Source organism: Vanessa cardui, chromosome 15 (genome assembly GCF_905220365.1).
Source record: "Vanessa cardui chromosome 15, ilVanCard2.1, whole genome shotgun sequence".
NCBI classification, from domain to species: Eukaryota; Metazoa; Arthropoda; class Insecta; order Lepidoptera; family Nymphalidae; genus Vanessa; species Vanessa cardui.
Window position 1 is genome coordinate 6,267,733 of NC_061137.1, and position 16,480 is coordinate 6,284,212.

At 29.6% G+C, this 16,480-nt stretch overlaps 1 protein-coding gene across 1 annotated transcript in view; it reads left to right on the forward strand.

Annotated features, from left to right (window-relative positions):
- Positions 1-4,294: 4,294 nt before the first annotated feature.
- Positions 4,295-16,480, forward strand: part of LOC124535543 (activating transcription factor 3) — a 49,519-nt gene continuing 37,333 nt past the window's right edge. Inside the window, exon 1 of the mRNA XM_047111767.1 lies at positions 4,295-4,796. The gene's annotated coding sequence lies outside the window, so the exon portion shown is untranslated. The remainder of the gene's footprint in view (positions 4,797-16,480) is intronic.

Consider the following 16,480-nt stretch of genomic DNA (forward strand, 5'->3'; position numbering starts at 1 on the left):
TCGAATTTTGAATGTCCGATAGTTTCCTTTACGATTATGGAGCTTCATAATAACCTTGCTCAGAACATCGTAATGCTTTAGGTACTACTTGATTGTGATACACAATCTCGGATCTGATAGAGTACTATGCAAAAAAAAAATATAACAAATTTATTTCGAATTTTGAATGTCCGATAGTTTCCTTTACGATTATGGAGCTTCATAATAACCTTGCTCAGAAAATCGAACTGCTATATGTACTACTTAATTGTAATGGATTTCCTGTTTAAGTTATATGAAGACAATTTAAAAAGCAATACCTACGTTTTACACAAATTCATACCAATAAGTTTACATGTATCAAAAACAACAATTCTAGAATAATATTTTATCACTTCCCGATACGATTGTAATTGAATATACTACTATGTAGTCGCATCAGCTCTAAAACCGTGCAAACTTTAAGCAAAACTCTATAAAAATAGCGGCCACCTCGTTTGTATTGATTGCAAATCACAGATCCTCTTATAGTTAAGAACAGCTGTATCCGCTTAATCAAAAACATTCACCTTTAAAATATTTTTCTGTTAGCAAAATAATAAAAAAAGAAACAATTATTATTAAATGCTGACGTAATTTTTTATTGCGTTTAAGTTGTAAGACAATCCTAATGATCGCCTCACGGATGAAACTTACCGTCGGAACAAGAATTTGTCTTAGTCATAAATAATATAACAGCAGGCTTAAGATACGCTATATTACCATTATGTATGCTTAATATTAAACTATGCGTATGCATACGATATGCTACTGGCTGTTTTTTAACATTTAAAATAAAAAAAATATAAATAATCTGTGGTGCGGTTCTTTTGATAGGTCAATATATACAAAGACGCTTATAAAAGAGATACAATTAATAAAATTACCTTTTTAATTATAGTAATTTAGTCAAGGAAATATTTTTATGTTTGTGTTTTTATAAATCTACTATAACACTATTATTTTGACGATAAAAGATATCTAGAAACTGTGTTAAAGTAATGAATATTATAACAGAATTTTAACACTTAATTATTATCAATATGTAGTATCACTCAAACGTTTATTGGTTAGTATTGTATTGAAATTATAAAATTATAGCAAAACTAGAATAATGCATAGACTAATATTCCACAATTTTGTCTATATAAAGCAAAAATGTAATGAAGAAAATATATAATACGGCAAATAACCTTTATTTTACTATGACCAATATGATATCATTAATCCATCATGATATTTTTGCTAATTGGTTGTTAGATAAATTATATTTGTTATATGCTTACGATAATAACATTCAATTGTAATAAATAACTGATAATCCATTGAATAATAATAGTTTTATCTAACCTATCTTTGTATGAATACGTCATTTTTACACAAAAAATCATTACTTAGATTTCATAATTTACTTGAAGTTTAGTTTATATAGAGTATTAAGTAAGTTCCATATTACTTACATAGGATATAGTACTTTTAATACAACTAAATAAAGTATACAATAGACAAACGAATTAGGTACTAAAGAGGTTATGAAATAAAATACATAAAGACTTTTCTTAATATAGTAGAATTTTTAGTATAAGCACCATATAATATGAAGGTACATACAAAAGCAACCACGTCTGAAATAAATATGGGATGCAAAAAAAGTTTGGGTGAACTCAAAAACTATTTGGACCTTCTGGGGACCCCCCATCATGGTTCCGCGGATGGTTTGAGTCTTTACCATCATCAACGAAGTAAGACACGCCGTGTTATTTCCATCGACAATAATCATAATGGGTAAGTAACTATAAAGACTAATATAATAATTCGGTTGTATTTGTACATCTAAAATGACTAAAATTAAAATAAAATATGTATATATTTGTATTGATAAATATATTAATCGTTAACACTAATATGGTGTTAAAACTCTCAATAAAAGAACAAGCATCGCAAAAGAGACATTTTTTGCTAGTTAGTTTATTATTTATTCGATACTAGTGGTAATTAATTCAACCAGACTTTACTATTTACTTGATAACGCTAGAAGCCTGGCACGGTCTTAGACACTAGTTAATTTTTGTATCAAACTGTATAATGTAACGTAGACCAATGACGAATCCCAAGTTTTTGTTTTGTAACTTCCTCAAGGATATCATGATCAGGGCACTTTACTTTCCAGGTCTTTATTGCCTCAATAACATTCATGATTTTGTCTTATAAATATGTACAGATCATTCTCAGAGTTGATGAAGTTTGTGTTGGGTTTGTACTCTATTTAGTTTAACGCAGGTTACAGGTGTTTAGGGCGTTACGGTAGCGAAAGCGATCCTGTGGCGCCTGCCGAAGAGACGGATACGGTACCTCTAGTTTTAAGTGGGTATTCCGGTGAGTACAAAATAAACACTGAATACAAAATAAACAGTCAGTTTGGACATTCTTTATAATAAAATTAATTGAATAATAAAAGAAAAAGATAAACATGATACGATAAGAGATTATATATTTGATAAAAAAAGCGTAGAGTTAACAATCGCTCATTTTCACAAAGGAAAAATATTTATTTCATGATCTCACTTATGTCATTTCGTCATTGGAAGAGAGTTACTGTTTAGAAGGACCGATTACAATTTATATTTCAATTTAATTCAATCAAAAGTCCCTTTAAATCTAGGTTTGTTCTAGGTTAAGGGGCTGTATAGATATTTGGTTCACAGAGTAAACATTTGTTTTAAAGATATTTCAACATCTTTTCAGATCAGATATTATAAATCTCAAATAAGCCTCAAATGATTTATACTTCCGTTCTTTCGCGGCGGCCATTATGAAAACGTAAGTGGAAATAGTATGTATTATAATTTTTCAAATAATTTTCTCACATTCTTATGTTTTTAAATTTTTGAGCAAAATTTTTCTAATTGTTTTTTTAAGCAATTTCTATCAAGGTTCATTTGTCACATTTACAGATTATATACATATAAATATGTGTATATTATAGGATGTAGGCACAAATCTGGACAAAGACCTTTAAGACTTTTTTATTTTTCTAGCACTGAAAAGTTACGTAAGAAGCCATATACTTATATACTCTTATTTGGCATAGATCCTCCTTAGGCTAACTTGCTGATCAGTTTTATAATTCTATGAGTACCTTATTGCATAAAAATAACTACGCATCGCTAATTTATTCCCAGCCTGTTAATCAGCAAACAACACGGATTTCTAATACATTCCATCATTAAAATGTTACAAATGAAAAAAAAATAGTCTTATATTTTTCTGTTATCATTATCCGTTATATTTTATTATGCTTGTTTATATTTCCAGAAAAGTCTAGAATCAAACATAACACAACAAAGTTGATTTTGTATAACTATATAATCATTTACGGCAATAAATTAATGAAATTGAATCTACCGACAATATGTGCGCAAATAACAATACCTAACTTTATTTTTATTATTTAGAATCTTCTTGTTATAAGAATTTGTTGAAATAGTCTTTATTTTTATAGAAATAGAGTTTAGAATAGTTTATCCATAGAATTCTTGACCCCTGAATTCAATATGCAGGCAAAGGCGCGATTGAACGAGTGCGTTGCGCTTATTAACATACCATGTTTCCTTTAATTTGAATTGGTTCTGGTTTTATAAGAAAAAGTATTCGTTGAAATATCGTCAATTTTTTATACAATGCTGTCAAGATTGTTATAATATATTAAAATGCTTACACGTTTTCAATAAAATATATACCTATTCAACACCATCTGTGTTGTTCTAATTAGCATATTATATTTCTAATATAAAACGATTAAGAGTAAAAATAATTTTATCATGTACTTTAATTTTAAGAAAAGTGTTAATAATAATGTTAAATCCGCTTATCGTTAGGTTGCTCTGGTAGAGTCGGCGGTAACGAACTTTTTGATAATAATTTAAGTTTATTATTTATTCTGTAGATTTCGAGAACTTAGGGTCGTTAAAGGTCTTACGTTACAAATCTTCGACAATCTTAATTACTTTTCTGATAGTTATTTTGATAATAATTGTCTATACGATTTCATATCAGTTTAGTTTTATCAAAAAGTTTCAGTTAATCGCTAATTGAACTGTAGGTAATCCGTCAATGAAGTCTTTACCAATCAGAATGAATTGTAGCGTGATAGTTACGTTTTCCTATTGGTGGACGATGACGCGATATCTATTTTGGTCGCGAGTGAGAATGCGCGCGCTGAGAAACATTAACATGTGTGAATCTGTGCACGGGCGATCGATGTGTGCGTGTGTTGTTGAGGCGCGCTCTCTCTGTTTACCGCGCGGTACTGTGGCCGGCGAGCGCCTCGCACTCACGTGTGTATCGCGAAATCGAGTTTTCCGGCGGCTGCCGACCTGCATTAGCAGCCTATGGTGTTTTCCAAAAGTTTATTGGTGCTAATTCGTGCCGGGCGTTAAGATAACATTGCAGGGTCCCACGGATAGATCGAGCGTGCCTATTTCGGTCCTGCTCATAAAAATTATAGGTGTTTTCGGCGGATGCGATGAATAAATTTTGCAAATCGAGTCTGTGTGTCGAAAAGGTTCGTGAGAGCTATGTTTTGATCGGTCGGCGTGTTGTGGCTGTGCCGGGCGGTGCGGATGCGTTTCGGCTCGCGTTCCTGCTGCCGGTATCAGTGAAATTGCGACAGTGTTGCCAGTTCCTGACCCTGAGGGTACTGGATCTCGGAGACGGACTCGGAACTGTAAACAAGGACTTGATCCAGATGCTTCACGCTGTGCCTGGCACATGTTAAGGTAAACGTGATCTTGTATCAGGATACATACAAAGTGCATCCTCTTGATATTCTTATCACGTATGTTTGTTTCCTTATTCAGTCGAGAGTTTGCTTATTTCCGCTGAAGCGCAGCGAATCTCGCACGGATTTTATGATTTATGTTAGTTAGCGTTTCATTAGCATGTGTTACAGAATATTATGTGTACTTCAAAAAAAAAAGAGTACAAATATTTAAATTTAATTATCGTTCTGAAGTAGACTCTAAGTATGTTGACCTAAAATATAATATCTTTGCTATTGATACCGACGATTTTATCTCTTTCAATACATGAGTTGATAGCATATGCACTTTTCCAGCCAGTATGTTAAAATAATAGAGTTTTTTATTTGTTTACGTGTAACATAACAATTACGGTTTTCCTATAATGCTATTCATAATTACATTCACGAACATGTTTTCACTGTTTTACAAAAATATAAATAGATAAATTGTACATTTCTTTTTTTATATTAACAAGTATTTTGTACAATTAATAATTTATTTAATAGAAAAATGTCACGCACAAAATTAAAAAATATTACAGGGTGCGGTGCTCATGGATATTTAAATCAAAATAAAAATATATATATATATATATATTTTTATAGTAACATTATTAACTAACAAGTCCCTGAATAATAGATTCATGTGACAGTTATGCTATTATAATAAAAAGATACAACTGAACTCTACATATTTTAAAGGTCAACGAAATTAATAATTATAGTTCATTTATAAATTGAATTGTTCTTTTTTAACAATGTTAACTTTGTTAAATTTGTCTTTAAAAATGAATAAAAAATAGATAAATAGATAGATGATATATCTACTTTTACTGAAAGATTGTCTAGAATTACCATTTAAAGAACATAACACAGTTTTACTATTTATACTCTTTAAATGCAGTTTAATTCGAGTCGAAAATTTGTTCAGTTACATAAGCGTAAGCATTATGTAGTTAAATATAGTCATAAATAATTGGGATAGCTATACACGTACACATATGTCAACAAAAAACATTTCAAAGATGTATTTTTACCGTAATTTATTGTTGTATTGTTTTTAAATAAAATCTGGTATTTAAAATATCAAGATTATCTTCAGTCAGTCAAGCACAGTTACATTACTTTTAAAATTAATCGAGTTTGTATAAATTGGTATATAGTTTTTAATTACGACATAGTACGTATAGAATAGACAAAAAAGATAAGGCATAGATGTGTCTGACGCATAATTCGTTTTTGTACTAGACGCAGATGTTTATTTATTTTTGTCTATTACGAATTAAACACAATGTTTATTAACATATCGTTTATTACATAATATATGTCCGGCGGTAATTAATTATAGGGCGCGTTCATTTTGTGCTTCACATAAAAACGCATAACATTGTAATTTCTCAGGTCTACAACCTTGAGCAATAATTATATTACGTTAAAAGCTGTTAATTCTTTCGTTTATTAATGTTATATAGAATTAAATAAACAACCCGTGATTTTACAAACGATTTTCAATCGGAATACACTTTTTTTTAATAAATATAAATACATTATTAGTTGATTTAAAACTATTGAATTGGTGAAAAAGATAGGAGTGTCTTGAAAAGTCCTTGAGTCTTAAATTCCTCGAACGAAATGTTCCTGTTAATCTTGTGAGTGGCTCTCAATAATAAAAACAATTCTCTATTTATAATAAAACTTTATAGTTACATACTTACCTTAAGTAGGTATTTTTTAGCACTATAAACTACTTACTGTATTACTAGCATTAGGTACTAGTAACACAGTTTGTAATAAAAAAATAAAGTAGTAAGTATAATATCAATACTCTTGTTTCACTGTTTTCCGGTTGAACTGCTAGTGAGCCAGTTACAGGCAAACCATATGGTCAATACATTCACGGTGTAAGGATTGGTTTATACTTCTTGCAGTGTCAAAGGGGAGGTATGCACCACAAAAATATACACAGTAATACGTATATAAAATATAAAAAGTTTCTGATTTTTTATTGCAATAAAATTCCGCATATTATTTTGTAAAACAAGTTAATGAGTAGGGTATTTCAAGATCCAGGCCTGTATTAAGCACGAAAATCCGCTTATAAGCAGTGTCTGGGTATCTTCTCACCCTAATAAAATATTAAAAAAAAATTCCTATCCATGCAACCGGGATAAAGATAGATTTGGTTACTTTCACAAATAAATAAGTGAATATATTTTATTTGTATTTTATAAGAAAAATTAATAAAACATATTTATTAACATAAGAATTAATAACATTAAATGCTTAAATATATATACAAATATGAACTAAAACTAGTTACTGTATACATCAATATTTTATTGATTGGTATAATATATATACATATATGTAGCTGTTATTTAAATGAATTGTAATATAGTTCGTAAATATCGGGATAGGCTTTCATGCTTAAAGGCTTTAGCACACGCACATTACTTTTTATCTTTTTACTGGATATATGTTTTATATTAAAAATAAGAAGTGTAACACAAAGGAGAAGAATCTTTTCATGTAATATATATATTTATCTGATTAGATAACGATTATTTTATTCGTATCCTTGTACTCAATGTAAGATTTTCTTGATAAAAATTAAACGATTGTTCAAGAATTAGGCTTTCAATTTGGCATGATAAACTAACAAGGACTAGTTAATAATAAAGGTCAAAAGGTTGAATTCTGTTATATCCTGTAAGAATCACTTCATAACTCACTCGTGAAAAGTTTAAGAAACACTTCTAAGTACTACTTAACTACGCGTAGTTTATGGCGATGTTCTATTTAGATGTATGTACGATATGTGATATTTTTGACATTTCACGGTCGACTTAAAAAATAATCATTTAAAAGTACATGAAAGTTAATACTCAATTAATCTTCTAATCGGTGTCGGAGCAACATTATTCCGATGCATTTTCTTATGTTCGATACGTCTTCATTACAGGACACGGTGATAAATCTTTTTGAGGCATACTAAAAGTCCGTAATGATATTTAGTTTATCGACATAAATTAAATCCTTTTACAGATCCGTAGTATTTCTAGTAATACTAGTAAAACAGGGCCTTTTTAAAATAAAAATCAATGAATTAATTATCAAATGATGTATTTTTCAGCATAACCAACAATATAAACTAGAAACGGTCCAGTGATTAAAACTTCAATGTACAATAGAGAGATGAAAGCGCGTTTTTGTTTAAAAATATGTCACGATCAAGCATTTCGTATACATTCCAAATATTCACGTCGTTCTTTTTTTAAAATTTTGTTGTACAGACATGACCCCATTACAGTTTTATATTAAAAAAAATATCATCACAGATACAAAACCGAAACCATAGCCTGTATCTATGTTTTTAATAATCATAAAAACTTTATGATCCATCAACATTATTCATTTAGTTGCAAATATGCACAATCGATAGAGAATCGCTAATAACATTATAACAAAAATAAATAAAATTAATAATATATATATTTTCTTCTATTGTGAGAGGGCATGGTATGTGAGTCAATCCGTCAATAGAACATTAACAGTTGAACATCCTGAATATTCATTATCAATTGTTATGTAATGAGTACTATATTATATCTCATATGACTAATATGCTGGGCTCAACTTTACTTTTTGCGATTCAATTCAATAATAAATCATTGATATAAAAAATAAGGCGAACACATAACTCCCATAATTTAATTACTGTATTTACTTCTTAGCAAAGTAATTGTTATTGATTTAGTTGATTGATTGATTGAGATTGACGAAAAATAAAGACTCTATAAAAGTATTAATATGTTTAATACTTAATTCTTAAGAAGAAATTCTTACGAGGACATTAAATACATTACACAAAAAGGATTGCCTCCTCACAAAATAACTTTACATAATGTTTTCATTTCTTGGAACAACTACATCTTTAAGCTAATATGAATAACACTTGATGTTTCTGCATTTTTCTTAAATAAATATTATTAAGGTTACTTGCGTAAGAACTTATACCATTTTTGTTACTAGTGTGTATACTAATACGTTCTTGTATTTTTTTGAGTTGAGATAATTTTATTTTTTTATAAAAAAATTATCAGTTTCTTTGATTGGCCATTAATGTATTAAGAATTGTCTGGAAACAAGGTATATAGCTTTAAGAGATTTCTATCAGTAGGTTATCATTCGAATAAATGTTTTAAATTAAAACAGAATATTATGTCATAAAATATTATCGATCGTATCGCATAACAACATACTCGATTACGAAATTCAAAGTTATCAATATGACCAATATTACACGAACATCTCGAACAAACAATATGATTCTTATGAATGAGTTTTGTCGCCTACGCAATGCCGTTTTTTATAACCGTCCATGGACGGACTGAAATAATTGTTTTAACAGGGCTCCATCTATCAAATGTGCGTTTCACCAAGGTTTGATGTGACCAATCTTTAACGCATGCGTATTAAATAAACTCGAGTATTTTTCTCTTGACATTTTGTTTAAAGTATGCAATCTTATATACTATTGATCGGACATGTTATTTATCGATCTATAGCATACTGCAGTTCTCATTTTAAATATTCATAACAAGCGTTTCTTTTACATTTGTTTCATTATTTAAATGCAAATAAAGTCATCAACACGATAGGATAATACAATGATACACATAAGGTCTATTATTAGACAGACTACTCTGCAATATACATACATGTATAGTATAGCAAGTTTGTTTCGTACAGAAACAGTCTTTGAATATTATGTAACAGTTTATTTAGAATAGTAAGTACTGTGAAAATGTGTTTTTGTTAAGGCGGGACATTAAAAGTTATTGCAAAGTAACAATAAGAACGTATTCTCAAGTTCTATATTATAATGGCGTTGAGTATGTACGTATCCGTGATAAGACGTGGCACACATGCAACGGACAAGGCCTACACACATATGAATTAATGTTAATTAGTACATGTTTGTTTATAACACACCCACACACATACATATCCGCACACATTTGTAAACACCGCGCATAATGAGCCTTCACATTTAAACTGTTGCTGATTAGAAAATAAACCGACTATAGAACGGATTTTCAAAAATGTCACGTCTTTTTAAGATTAGGCACAGAGACTATTACAATATTATAATGGAAAGAAAATCTTGTTCAGTGTTGCGTTGATGTTTAAGTAAAACACGTATTTTTAAATTCAAAGTAAATTTAGATATTTCTGCCTATTGCAATAATAATCCCGAAGGAAAAGCGGTCGTTCGTCATACAATACAGAGTTCATTTTGCCTTCACACATGCCTTAGGTAAGTACTAGTACCATCGTGAGAATAATATGTTCAAACTTTTGTTAGTTTTTTATCGAAATAACACTTAATCACTTCCTACTGCTCAAAGGGCGGAAGTCATGCGTTTACAGAAATAATAAATTAACGCCACTGTTTCAATACAATTCGTTAGATGCCCTTGTGTAGAGGTCAATTTTCAATTTTAGTAGGGTATTACAACACATATCAAATTTAACAAAACAAATGTTTGTTTATGTGGGCATTCGGTAACTCTCGAGAAGTTTTCTGACAAACTCGAGTGGGCACTGGTTGTCATCTATAACGTCGAATACCTATTGCTCAATGACACGTTGTATTTGTTTAATTCTTTTTTACTAATCGCTTTGATTTTAAGGTCAATTTAGTAACAGATTTTATCGAGATATTCAAGTAATAATTGGAATATTTAACTTTACTTACTAATATTATACATGAGAAAGTTACGTTTGCTCACGACATATTTTGATTTTGACATATTTAGCATTTATGTTGTCAAATAAGGGTACATTCCACACGCGGGTGAAACTCAATCAGTCTGATGAATTATAGCGTTTTTAGTAAATCTTGAGAGTAATCTCGGGTCATTTTGTGTCACGTTCCCCTTCGCTCGGGGTAATTGAAAGTTATTTTTGCATGCATGCACTTACACACTATCGTCAGCCAGAATAATAGTCTTGTTTATCCCTTCAACTGAATATTTTGAATTTCGAACATTTTATCCCAAACTAATATAAAAACATTATATTTAAAAAATCGAAGTTTTAATATCCAAATTTCCGTTACTAATTCATTATGTCATAAATGTGTAGACGTACAATTCCTTCAAACATTAACAAATGCTACACGCAAAATATAATTTAATTTATAAGATTTGCCGTATCTTTAGTTTTTTAGTTTGAAAGTAATTAAATTAACTTATCAATGAAATGTTTATCTATTTCTATACGAAGATCTTATCTCGTAAACTTATTCGCAATTCTTAATTAAAGTAAAGATTACTTGTATGTTTTTTTAGCCCCGCCCCCGGCAGATTGTTCATAAATGATAATTGTACGTGACAACTAATCAGAACGTAAATAAAGATTAATATGCAAAAGATGAATGAAACGTAAAAACTCAAGACCATCTTGATTAGAAAACGTCGAATGTCAAGCGAATTATTATTTGAGTTAAAACATTTTGTTGAATGAAATAGCTGCCAAAAATTAATAGAACAATACTAAATGTGTGTTAATAATGGCAGTTGAAGGTCCTTTTCGAATTACACAGGCAATTTACAGAACATTTCCAGAATATTCTAGGTCGAGTTTATGAGTTCGCACTGAAAATATCTATATATGTCCGGAATAATATATTATTGCTATATCACATTTCCGACTATTTAGATAATAGTAAAATAAACTGAATATATAGCTCTATTAAGATGCGATCAAGATAATTAGGTTAATATATATAGTTGAAGCTTGTACATACTCGATTCATTTTCATTATACATACATCATATAATGCATAGATAATGATTTTTTGTTTCATATTTCATTGAATTTAATAATACTATGTTATCTCTAAGATAATTACTTTAGTAACATAAGAATTGAAATGTTTATATTTTTTTGACTTTGTAATTTAATAATTAATCTTCATATATTTATTATATATGGTTAATATTCAAGAAAGAATCCACACTGATAAATCTTACTTGTGATTCATCTCGAGTACGCGGCGTGAATTGAATATTTAGTTATAATAACCTACATCCTGGTAGGAAATGAAATAATCTATTTCTTATACATATATTTATATTGCAATACAAAATTAATACTCGTTATTGCAATGTATTCATTGAAATACCAATAATACTAGCCGCGACCTGTGGTTGCACCCGCAGTCATTTTGAACAATACTTAATTGCATATATATTTATATGATGACTACATAACTACATAAAAGACTACATAAAAAATGACGTAGTAAACAATGATAATATTTTACTACGTAGAATAGTTCCCTTCTCTTAATGAGGTGTTTCTGGGCCTTATTCCAGAACAGTGCTTTAATGGGACACGTGCAGGTTTCCTCGCGACGTTTTCCTTCACCATCTAGCACGAATATAGTATGAAGTAGGTATATCAAAACTTGACGGTGCTTGCCCGGATTTACAATAAAGTCTTGGTTTATTATTCACATGTTTTAGCCACTAGACCATGTTACATAATGAAATGTATGTCATCAACTAAATACTAGTTGGCAAGTTTCTTTGTCGTTTATGGTTCCTCTGCGGCTTAGAGTGTGAAATTATGCTCTCGAGTGCAAATCATTTTCATATCGTACTTATAGTTCCGAAGACCAGAAGAAATATACGAATTCAACTTTATAAGTTATAGCTTGAGTTGTATTCAAAATCAAGTAATTATAAACTATTCTATCACAATTATGAACTAGTGACATTTTTGCATTGCAGGTTATTTTGTAAGTGTTGCAAACGATTTACTCAACGCCAATATCAATACACTATAGTTTTACAAAGAGAAAAACAAAAGAAATTACGAATGCTTAAAATCCGCCAACACATATCTCGTCCTTCATTTATCAAGTTTTATATTACAAGAGGAAACGATTATTTATTGCGTTTATCGTAATCTTAATAAGTCCCTTAGAGATTATTTTTTATCTCGGAAAATTTGCACTTGCAAATGGCCAAGGCGTCTTTGCCTGACCTGAGTGGGTTCTCAAATATTGGTTCAACGTCTAAAGTAAACAACTTTATCCGAGCCCGTTTACTTCGCTCTATATGGACAGTTTGCCAGCTGTTTTATCTCTATGTGGGACAGGCGTTTTTATATCCTTTATTAACTTAGATAAGAGAAAATTCAATGAGGACTAAAGTATCAATGGAAATTTTGTTTGTATATCAAGTATGATAAATAATGATTATATTTATGTAAATGCAATTGAAATAAAAAGAAAAACTATATATATGTATTTTAATTTTCTAACATGAAACAAACGAATAATAACATATTTTTTAAGTTGTTTGTTTTTGTCCAATTACATCAAGGTTTATTAAACAAGTAATTTCCAGTAAATTATAAATACGTTTAACATACAATAAAACCATAAATTATGACAAATAAATCGAACATTTAAATAATGACAAACCGGCTGAATGCTTAAACGTTTAAACTGTTGCTGCTCTTCACTGTTATTCCGTTCTTTGTTCGAAAATGTGACAATCGATACTCATATGTTTTTATATCATAGATAATACTTTTTATTTTTCTTTACTTCTCAATGTGATATAACCCATAATAATAAATAACATTACGTGAACAAAATCAAAGAATATACGCTAAATAATATACAGGTTTATCAATATTCTCGTTAAAGATCTCATCATACTATAATTATAAGTTTACAAACCATATCGAATGGGAGTAAACATAATAACACTGGCAGGTAACATTATATAATACCTCATACTTATTTATAAATTTAAAACAAAAAACATTCAAATATTATAATCGAGTAGCCGTTGACCCAATAAGCACTGTAATCAGGTTACGGGTCGGACCCGGAATGCGATCTATTGACGCCTCCATTGTACCATTAGCCTTGCCAGCTATTTAGGAGATTCATTCCGTCTCGTCTGTTTGATTGAAGCTAAAATCCTTTTTATGATAATGTTGCAATAATAAATTTTACATTATTTTTATTTTTACAATTTTAATATTTTACTTATATTAAATCATATTTATTCCTATTGGGTTCAATTCAGAATTATTCAAAATATTAATAGAGAATTATTCAGCCAAGTGATTAAATCACGTCTCCACAGATAATAAAGTAAGGAAGGTTATAAGATTAAGGAGCTTATATCTACCTACGGAAATTGGCAACTGCAGAGACAGTAAGTTCCTTGCAATTCGTTGCCAAATCTGACACCGAAGATGTCATGACTTATTATTACTAATTCACTCACTTTTCATCAATAAATAAATAATACAATGTGATAGAGTGACGATATATTATATGCTAAGCTTAAAAGTACATTGAAATAGATCAACGAAAGGTCAGACTAACCTTTTCGTTGTAAATTATATCTGACAGAAAGAAATAGTTTTATTTTTAAATTGTTTACGTTTAGAAATGTATCATTTAGAAAATAAAAAATTTAATAAATATATCCAGATACCCAGATTACATTTTACAAAGAGCTAGTTATATTTTCTTGTTATCTTTTTATTTTAATATTTCTATTTATTCGACTTTTATTGACAAAGATAAAAACAGGTAATAAATTAATAATTTTAATAACTCAAATTATCTTGTCACGTAATGATCATAATAATAAATGTCTTTTTAGAAACAAATATAAACATTCAGATATTTTTTTATATTAATCTCAAGATTTAATTCAACTTGTAATACGGTTATCTATGGCTACCAATAGTAATGTTTGTTTAATTCCTTGCGGCGTTAAATACAAAAAAAAAGAACAAAAAGTTTTAATAAAACAAAATCGTACAGCTGAAGTTAACTACGTGGGTTGTACTTGAAATCATAAACATTAACTTTGTACAAATACACAGATAGCGATCTTAATTACACTGAGAACTGCAACTATCAAACATCTACTCGCATTTTATTAAAATGGACACAATTTACGAAACAATGTACCTTATTACCGGTTATCTATACGTTAATGAGCTTTTAAAACAAAAATTAAGCAAATAGTTTCACTGATAGTCATTTTGGAACTATGAACATTACCTTAACCGTTAATTCGTGATACTAAGAGTTATTTCTCCGAAATAATAAATGGTCTTAAGTTCGGTGGCAAACAGGCAGGAGAAATTCACAGGATGGATAGAGACTACCACCGGTCGTGGCTATTTGGAACAATCCAGGGGGCTCGTAAATGAGTTGCCGGCCTTTTCAGAAGGTGCCTATTACGAAACAGAGGTTTTATTTTTCTGCTTTGGCTATCAATTACTAAATCTAATAATTTCTACATATGTTGAATAGATAATTTTTAACTGTTTGTATGTCGTACATTATTTGGGTCTGAATCGCCTGCTTTGTATTTAATAGAAATGTATCCTATACCGTACCAAAACATAGGTACCATATTTTGGAGAATTCGTTCAGATTTTGCATTTGGATTAAGTAACATGAAAACTGACAACGTAAGTCAACGTAATCGAAAAGAAAATCGTTATTGTTGAGGCTGGTAAATACTGGCGCCAAAGAAAAACAAAAGTTAATAGAACGTTACGGAGAAATTGGTTTGCGCAGGGTACCAATTTTTTTATCACATTTATACATGTAGGTTTATTTAGTTTCCCGCAATTCTACTTCATTCTCTGAAAGCAAGGGCGTATATATAAACTCAAGAATAACTCTTGAGAAATAACTTCGAATAAGCAGTCTTAGTTATTCATTTGGTTAATATCATGGTGAACTATATAGATCATAAAATATAATAACACCGAAATAATATAATCGATTACTTGATGTGATTGTATTGCTCATAAAAATCAAAGTGACCCCGACTTACAATTTGGGAGCTGCTAAATCAGCTAACGAATCTCAAGGCCTTAAATCTGTGAATTAGTGCACTGAGGCAAGTGAGGCCGATAGCGCATTCTTGATTGTGATAAAAACAACCTCCATGTATCAGATCATTAATTCCTTAATTATCTCGCCGTCCTACATCAAACGAGCCGACGCGACAGTAAAGTACAGATTCTAGAGAATGTAGATAATGATGCTGCAAATTATACGCCGCTCGTAATTCAAGACTCATTTAAAATATGAATAAAGTCTAAGGATGGAATTTTTATTATTTATAAAACCTGATGTACTTTAATAATTTAAACATAACATAAAACATAAACAGATTAGACTCTATTATGTCTATAGTTAGATACAACAGATAAAAAAATGTATGAAATAAAATAAATATTACCATTTAAGATAAGCCGCCAACTGCATTTATTTACTTCTAAGGGTTAATAAAAAAATGCAACAAATGCATTATGGTCGGTTTTTATAAATGTCGTATTTACATATTACTTTGTTAATTTTTTTTTAAATCTTAAATAATGTAGTCGATTTTTTACAGCATTAACACTTACAATATATGATACGTATTATTCATAATATTCAAATATTATTTTATATAATCAATTGGTTTTAATAATCCGAAACATGGACATACTATGTAAGTACTTAGATCTAAATATCTTTAATAATGGACATAAAAAAATGTTGTCTTTTATTGCCTTAATAAATTTCTCTTAATGCGCTTAGATACTTGA